This window comes from Schistocerca americana, chromosome 10 (genome assembly GCF_021461395.2).
Source record: "Schistocerca americana isolate TAMUIC-IGC-003095 chromosome 10, iqSchAmer2.1, whole genome shotgun sequence".
Classification (NCBI taxonomy): domain Eukaryota; kingdom Metazoa; phylum Arthropoda; class Insecta; order Orthoptera; family Acrididae; genus Schistocerca; species Schistocerca americana.
In genome coordinates, this window is record NC_060128.1 from 196,462,601 (window position 1) to 196,471,849 (window position 9,249).

Here is a 9,249-nt window from a genome sequence, read left to right on the forward strand (position 1 = left end):
ATTCCATTATTAAATGGCATCCACTTCTCGTGTACTGTAGTCTTTTTCTGAAATTACAAAAATTACTCCGGAAAATTAAAGTTTATCCAAATGTAACAGCATATTCGAAGGCACAACATGGCCATGCACTTAGGCACCGATATTTTATTCAAATTTAAAGGCATTCCAATCGAGAAAATCTCTTAAGTACTCTATTTAAGCGTCTATCTGTTACATTATTACTGTCCTACACACCAATAATCAGTAACTGAAATCAAATTAATCAGAACTATTGTCAGAAATCAGTTACAAGTAAAATGTATTTTGAAAATGAAGCTGCCGGCCGCGGTGGTCTAGCGGTTCTAGGCGCTCAGTCCGGAACCGCGCGACTGCTACGGTCGCAGGTTCGAATCCTGCCTCGGGCATGGATGTGTGTGATGTCCTTCGGTTAGTTAGGTTTAATTAGCTCTAAGTTCTAGGGCACTGATGACCACAGATGTTTAGTCCCATAGTGCTCAGAGCCATTTGAACCATTTTTTTGAAAATGAAGCTAATGCAAATCAACATAAATTCCAATTTACAAGACAGGTAAAATTGTTAAGACATTAACGACACTCATTTAATTTTGAAATATCCGATGTTCCTTGGTGCAACACTCCTTTCTGCTTTAGTGTACAAGACTCTTCACGACTGACAAAGTATGGGTTTACTGTCCACACGTAGTATAACTAATTTTAAAAACATATAGGATTTTACTTGCCTTAAAATTCTGTAACTTGCCATAAAATTCTGTAACTGAGGAATTATGAGTATATTTCGAATAGTTTCCATGAACAACACAGCACTTAAATGTGTAGAACTTGAAATATTTGTAAGTACTGGACAGAAAAACGGAAACTGGTGCGTGGTAACAACCAGAACTGTAGAAAATGACGGAAGCTGCGTGCGGCCGCTTCAAGTGCGCGCCCCAACAGTCACGGTCACTAGACTGAACTGCTGACCAAGAAGCATGGGACACGGCTGGTCCCGGCAGAGGTTCGAGTCCTCCCTCGGGCATGGGTGTGTGTGTGTGTCTGTCCTTGGGATAATTTAGGTTAAGTAGTGTGTAAGCTTAGGGACTGATGATGACCTTAACAGTTAAGTCCCATAAGATTTCACACACATTTGTACATTTTTTAAACGTGGGACAGTGAGCCCTAGTTACAGCTCTACCCCACCACATGCCACGTACTGCATAGTGTGTTCCGGAGTACATTTGTACATTTGGAACTGACTGCTTCTCTATACAGAGATGCTCTTCAGTGCAACAGCTGTTAAGAGCGAAGCATTTGCGCCATCGTTCAACCCAGATCTTGGATGTCCGTCGTAAGAAGTACACTTGCCACTATCGTATGAATTGCCTTGCAGCCAGTTTCACCTCGCTGGTGACATGAATTCGTGGTCCCCAGACCGAACCATCTGGCGTAGTGGTAAGAAACTGGACTCGTTTTCCATGAGACGGCGGTACTAAATAATAATGCTAATTAAAATGTCGTAGTGTCCTATAATTAGACCATCAGTGAATGACAGTTGGAACCAGTGATCTCATACAAATATTTGATAGTAACAATTCTTGCAGATGTGAAGTGGAACGATCACATCTACTCAGTTGGAGGTAAAGGACGTTGCAGATTTCGTTTAATTTGCAGGACACTGTGACATTGCAGTTAGATTACGCAGAAGACTTCTTACAAAACCTTTGTATGACTCATCCTAGAACACTTTTCAAGTGTTTGAGGTCCATACCAACTAGAACTGACTGGGATATTGAATGTATACGAAAGAAGGTCAGCACGAACCGCCATGGGCTTAGTTGAGTCACAAGGCGGGGTCACTGAGCTGCTGAAAGAGGTGGCAGACGCTTAAAAGTAGCCTCGAATAACCCCTGGATCCATAAGTACAAAATTTAAAGAACCAGTACTAAGCGGTGAATCTAGAAATATTTTTCAGCCTCCAACGTATCGTTTTCTAAGGGCCCGAAAAAACAAAACTGGTGTAATTGCGGCACGCACACAGACATTTTACCGTCCATTCTTCACATGACGAGTGGTGCAAACGGAAGTGCCCTCTGCCGTGTTCTTGACAGTGGTCTGAAGAGTATGAATGTGAATTTAGATGTAGGTCCCCATCTGGTCGTACAGAATTAGATTTCCCGTGGCTTAACTAAATCGCTTAACTTGAAGGCCGGGGTGGTTCCTTAAAAAAAGACACGTCCCTTTTCCTTCTCCTCCTCCCGAACGTGTACTTGTCTTCCGTTGTTATTGCCCGCGTCATTGACGGGAAATTAAGCACAAACTCTCCTTTTCTTTCTCCTTCGTTGTCTCCAGAGCCGATTTTTGGTTCTATCAAACAGGCAAAAGTCGGAAGGTGCAATTTGTGGACCTTTGTCGCGTACTGGAGGGTGCTACCTGGCGATCGTCCGGATTATAACCAAAGAGGTGTGGTCACAAATCCGGACCGCATTCAGATGGCTGTGTGGATCTTGCTCCTAGTGGCTCCTCTAAGCTTATGAAGGTTTTCTTTCTACCGCTCCAAGTCGATCGAAAGCAATGACGCCCCGTTTTCCCACAGAATAGTCAGCCGTTCGCTCGGAGAGAAGTTGTGAGGGAGGTCCATGATGCGACTCGTCAGTCCAGATCGTAGCGATACCCCTACCTTTCATTTCGTGACAGCACGTCGCAAAAAAGAGAGTCTTCATTACCTTGTAGCGTGTCAGGCCCTATGAAGCCGGCCGGCTTGGACCCCCTTCTGTACCTGAGGTCAGGTGTCAGCTGCCGTGACAGCTTGTCACACTGACAGATGCGACAGCCGCGGCACTCCATCAGAGCTGGCTCACCTCTGTCCGACAGAATAGGTCGTCTTTTCTGGGGAAAGGCCATTCCGCAAGGTATAATTACGTAACTCTATAGCCGTGTCAGAGACGGCAAAGGGCTCGAAAGAGCAGTTGAACAGAATGAATAGTATCCTCAAATGTGCTTATAACATGAATATCAAGAAGAGTTTAAAAAAGGGCAATGGAGTGTAGTCTAATTAATTCAGGCATTCCTGAGGGAATTAGATTAGGAAATGAGGTACTAACAGTTAATAGATGAGTTTTGCTACTAGGGCAGTATCGATGTTGACCGAGTTAGGAACGGTTTAAAATGCGCACTGGCACTAACAAAAAAAAAATTTCTGAGAAAGCGGAATCCGTCAACATTGAATATAAGTTTAAGTCTTAGGAAGTTTTTTGTAAGGATATTTGTTTGGTGGGTAGCCTTCTAGGCGGATGTGAAAAGTGTAAAATATTGAGTTCAGACACGAAGAGAATAGAAGCTTTCGAAATCTGGTGCTACAGAAGTATGCCGACGATCAGTTGGGTAGATCCGATGATTGTTGGGGAGGTACTGCAAAGTACTGGGGAAAAAACTGGAAAAAGGAGGGATCGGTTCATAGGACACACCCTTTGGCATCAAGGAATAGTGAATTTGCTGGTTGAGTGAAATGTGGGACGTGAAAACTGAGAGGGAGACTAGGCTTGACTACGGTTACGGACGGAGGTGGTGGTGGTGGTGGTGGTGGTGGTGGTGGTGGTGGTGGTTAGTGTTGAACGTCCCGTCGACAACGAGGTCATTAGAGACGGATTGCAAGCTCGGGTGAGGGAAGGACTGGGAAGGAAATCGGCCGTGCCCTTTCAAAGGAACCATCCCGGCATTTGCCTGAAACGATTTAGGGAAATCACGGAAAACCTAAATCAGGATGGCCGGAGACGGGATTGAACCGTCGTCCTCCCGAATGCGAGTCCAGTGTGCTAACCACTGCGCCGCCTCGTTCGGTTACGGACGGAGGTTCAAGCGGGTGTTTGTAGGGATGAAGGGCCTTGCACAGCACAGACTAACGTGGAGAGAAGCCTTCGGACTCAAGACCACCACCGCCACTACAAGAAGAACAACAACGAAGCGTGAACAGGACATTTGTGGACAGTCACTGTAAAATATGAGTCAAAATAAAATTGAATTGTGTAAAAATAAGCGTACAGTTATGTGAGATCGTGAAGCTGAAAGTACTTTCTTACTGTTCCATTGCAATATGAACATGGACGCCTGCAAGGAGGCTGTGTGTTGGAAGGGGGGGGGGGGAGCTGATAGAGGGAGAACCTCCCCCACCTTGCATCTGGCGTACAGAGTTCTTATTTGCTTAAGAATTCTCATATTCTTCTCGAACTAATATCCACGAATCAGCAAAACCTCTCGTTTAGCAGGGAAGGCGTCGTCGTTGAGTGACTGTAGGAGGATACAAGATGCCTTGGACAGGATTTGTGACTGGTGTAAAGAATGGCAGCTAACTCTAAATACAGATAAATGTAAATTAATGCAGATGAATAGGAAAGATAATCCTGTAATTTTTGAATACCCCATTAGTAGTGTAGCGCTTGACACAGTCACGTCGATTAAATATTTGGGTGTAACATTGCAGACCGATATGAAGTGGGACAAGCATGAAATGGTAGTTGTGGGGAAGGCGGATGGTCGTCTTCGGTTCATTCGTAGAAAGGAGACCGCTTATAGAACGCTGGTGTCACATATTCTTGAGTACTGCTCGAGCGTTTGGGATCCCTATCAGGTCGGATTGAGGGAGGGCATAGAAGCAATTCAGAGGCGGGTTGCTAGATTTGTTACTGGTAGGTTTGATCATTACGTGAGTGTTACGGAAATGCTTCAGGAACTCGGGTGGGAGTCTCTGGAGGAAAGGAGGCGTTCTTTTCGTGAATCGCTACTGAGGAAATTTAGAGAACCAGCATTTGAGGCTGACTCCAGTACAGTTTTACTGTCGCCAACTTACATTTCGCGGAAAGACCACAAAGATAAGATAAGAGAGATAGGGCACGTACAGAGGCATATAGGCAGTCATTTTTCCCTCGTTCTGTTTGGAAGTGGAACAGGGAGAGAAGATGTTAGTTGCGGTACGAGGTACCCTCCGCCACGCACCGTATGGTGGATTTCGGAGTATGTATGTAGATGTAAATTTAGAAGGCCGTCGGCCACTGCGTTGTCCGTGGTGAGAGGTGACGCCTGAAATTCGGTATACTCGCCACACTTTGACACTCGGGGTCTCGGAATACTGAATTCCGTAACGATCTCGTCCAGCTGCAACTACCATTCTGCATTCACAGTCTGCCTGGGAAAATATTAGGCAGACATGCTGTAGCGTATTGCGAGAACAGGTAACAGAAACGTGGATAGCGTACTACACGTTGTTGTGGTATTATGAGGTAACCGCCGTTATCGTTCGCTCTGTGCGTAACGTACACTACTGGCCACTAAAATTGCTACACCACGAAGATGACGTGCTACAGACGCGAAATTTAACCAACAGGAAGAAGATGCTGTGATATGTAAATGATTAGCTTTTCAGAGCATTCACACAAGGTTGGCGCCGGTGGCGTCACCTACAACGTGCTGACATGAGGAAAGTTTCCAACCGATTTCTCACACACAAACAGCAGTTGACCAGCGTTGCCTGGTGAAACATTGTTGTGATGCCTCGTGTAAGGAGGAGAAATGCGTACCATCACGTTTCCGACTTTGATATAGGTCGGATTGTAGCCCATCACGATTGCGGTTTATCGTATCGCGACATTGCTGCTCGCGTTGGTCAAGATCCAATGATTGTTAGCAAAATATGGAATCGGTGGGTTCAGGAGGGTAATGCGGAACGCGGTGCTGGATCCTAACGGCCTCGTATCACTAGCAGCCGAGATGACAGGCATCTTATCCGCATGGCTGTAACGGATCGTGAGGCAACGTCTCGATCCCTGAGTCAACAGATGGGGACGTTTGCAAGACAACAACCATCTGCACGAACAGTTCGACGACGTTTGCAGCAGCATGGACTATCAGCTCGGAGACCGTGGCTGCGGTTAACCTTGACGCTGCATCACAGACAGGAGCGCCTGCGATGGTGTACTCAACGATGAACCTGGGTGCACGAATGGCAAAACGTCATTTTTTCGGATGAATCCAGCTTTTGTTTACAGCATCATGGCGGGCGCATCCGTGTTTGCCGACATCGGGGTGAACGCACATTGGAAGTGCGTATTCGTCATCGCCATACTGGCGTATCACCCGGCGTGATGGTATGGGGTGCCACGTCTCGGTCACCTCTTGTTCGCAGTGGACGTTACATTTCAGATGTGTTATGACCCGTGGCTCCACCCTTCATTCGATCCCTGCGAAACCCTACATTTCAGCAGGATAATGCACGACTGATGTTCGACTGCTGCCCTGGCCAGCACATTCTCCAGATCTCTCACCAATTGAAAACGTCTGGTCAATGGTGACCGAGCAACTGGCTCGTCACAATACGCCAGTCACTACTGTTGAGGAACTGTGGTATCGTGTTGAAGCTGCATGGGCAGCTGTACCTGTACACGCCATCAAAGCTCTGTTTGACTGAATGCCCAGGCGTATCAAGGCCCATATTATGGCCAGAGGTGGTTGTTCTGGGTACTGATGTCTCAGGATCTATGCACCCAAATTACGTGAAAATGTAATCACATGTCAGTTCTAGTATAATATATTTGTCCAATGAATACCCGTTTATCATCTGCATTTCTGCTTGGTGCAGCAATTTTAATGGGCAGTAGTGTAGTTAACAAAAAGAGTGCTAACGCTTGTGTCCAGTAACTCGGTCAACGTCGAGAGGGTAGAAAATTTCACTGACTAGGCATAAAACACAAAGAGAGTACGATACGGTTCAGTTTCACGTCCACACCTATTACATATGTACGCAAATGGCCTTCCACGTAACGTTCAAATGGTTCAAATGGCTCTGAGCACTATGGGACTTAACAGCTGTGGTCCTCAGTCCCCTAGAACTTAGAATTACTTAAACCTAACTAACCTAAGGACATCACACACATCCATGCACGAAGCAGGATTCGAACCTGCGACCGTAGCAGTCGCGCGGTTCCGGACTGAGCGCCTAGAACCGCGAGACCACCGCGGCCGGCTCCACGTAACGTTCAACAAGCATAATAATTGGTACTTTTTGCAGACAATAGTAGTGTTATAATAAGTCCAATTAGAGGGGAAGTAACGGAAGAGATGGTAAATGATATTCGTTGAAAATGGACTCTTCCTAAATTAAAAAAAACATACTTTACAACATACAGTCATACCAACAATCGATGTAGCACATGAGCAGGAGTCCGTAAGTAGCGCAGCACGCTCCAAATCTTTGAGTGTACTAACTGATGATAACATGAATTGGAAGAAACGTGTTACTGAGCATCTCAATTAAGTTCAGCTACTTGTGCTCTTCTTGTACTTGCTGATCTTTGAAACAAAGTATCAACCTCCTGACATATTTTGCGTATTTCCACTCAGTAATGTCGTACGGATTTTTTTTTAACTTATCACTTAGAAAGAAGGTACTGACTGCGTACAGGCGAGCAGCAGGAATAATGTGTGTTCACACACAGACGTCATGTAGGTGGCGTCTTCAAGGAGCTGGAATTTTAATTTCAACGTCACAATACATATATGTGCTCATGAAATTTCGTCATAAATAAGCCATAACAACACTAAAGAGAAAAATGACCTTTATTATCCATTTTATTTCAGAAATAAATTCGACAAACAGCCGTGCAAATTGAGAAGTTATTTAATTTTCGCTATCAGTTTTGGCAACTCATTATGCCATCTTCAGGACCCATATACCCGTCACAAAAAAAATCTGTATTGCCCTAATGGGGGCCATATGTTTCAGGATGTCGAGAATTCTCTAGAGCTGCAAGTAGTCAAGTCTTCGAAGGAAGCAGCTGAGAATTGACGACATCCAGAAACATACGGTCCCCATATGCCAGAATCGATTATATTGTATGGGGCCTGAAGATGGCACAATGAATTACCGAAACTTGCAGCGAACATAAAATAAAATAAGTTTCCAATTTATACGGCTGTTCGGCGAATTGCTTTCTTAAATACTTGACTAGCCACTGTCCCACGTCCACAATGGATCAACAGAGGCTTCATTATCCACTGTCAGAACTGTCAGTAGCCCATAAAGCATTTCAATATCCAGCAACAAATATTTTTGATCATTTGCCAATAACATAAAATGTCTGACAGCTAGCAAAGCAAGTGATAAATCTAATTTAACATAATTTCTCCTGGTTTCTACTCTATTGCCGAATTTCTATTTAATAGCAAGTAACTAGTAAAAAAAGTAAAAATAAAAAAATAAGTGTTGTTACATGAGTAGGGCTAAAAATAACAACGCGTTCACTAATGTTGGCACTAATGACTTATACATATTCCGTAAACTGACTCGTTCCAAATCATTTCGATAAAATAATTATTCAAATTATCTATGGAACATGTAACTAACTACTATGAGCTATATCTACCTACAATATTCTCCTAATAAACCAAAGTCAACCAGTCGCTTTTCCTACAACCGAACTTACGTGCTCGTTCCATTTCAAGTCGCTTTTCAACAACACGCCTAGATATTTTAATCGTCATGACAGTGTGTATCTGCAGGCCACTAATACTGTTTTCAAACATGTCAGGATTGTTTTCCCTCCTCACCTTAATTACCTTTGCCCACATTTAGACTAAGCCACAATTCATCACAGCAAAGAGAAATTCTCTCTCAGGCAACGACTACACCTTCCCTTACGCTGCAACTTTTGTCAGCAAACACTCGCAGTCTGCTACTCAACTTAAGTGTCAGACCTTTGACTCTGCTACACACGAGCGATGTACTGTGTAATCTCAGCCAGTATCGTGAAGTTCAGCTATGAAAAGTGAACTGCTGTATTTAATAACAGTGGCAATTTATCTTCGTATGTCGACTGATGCTCGTAAAATAAGAAAAAAACCCAAGTTGAAATTTATTCAACTGGTTTTGGAATACTTTTCATGGGAAATGCTGGCTATATTACAAAATAAATTACATTTTTCATTGAGGCTAAGTGTGTACTTCCAAAAACGTATTCAAGTCGTCAATTTATTACTCTTGCACTTTAGCTACATTATGACGATGCGCCTACAAAGATGTTATCAATAGCACTGCAGCTTGTTTTCACAACTCTTGTACATTGAATGAAGTGGAGATGGATTACATGAAATGGCAACGGACGCAGATATACAGTAGCCCTAGAAAAAAACGTTTTAAAAACGCACATTAATACCTCCACTCAGTATTACTCGAGTCTTTTTAGACGTTAAACAAAGCGTCACGCTA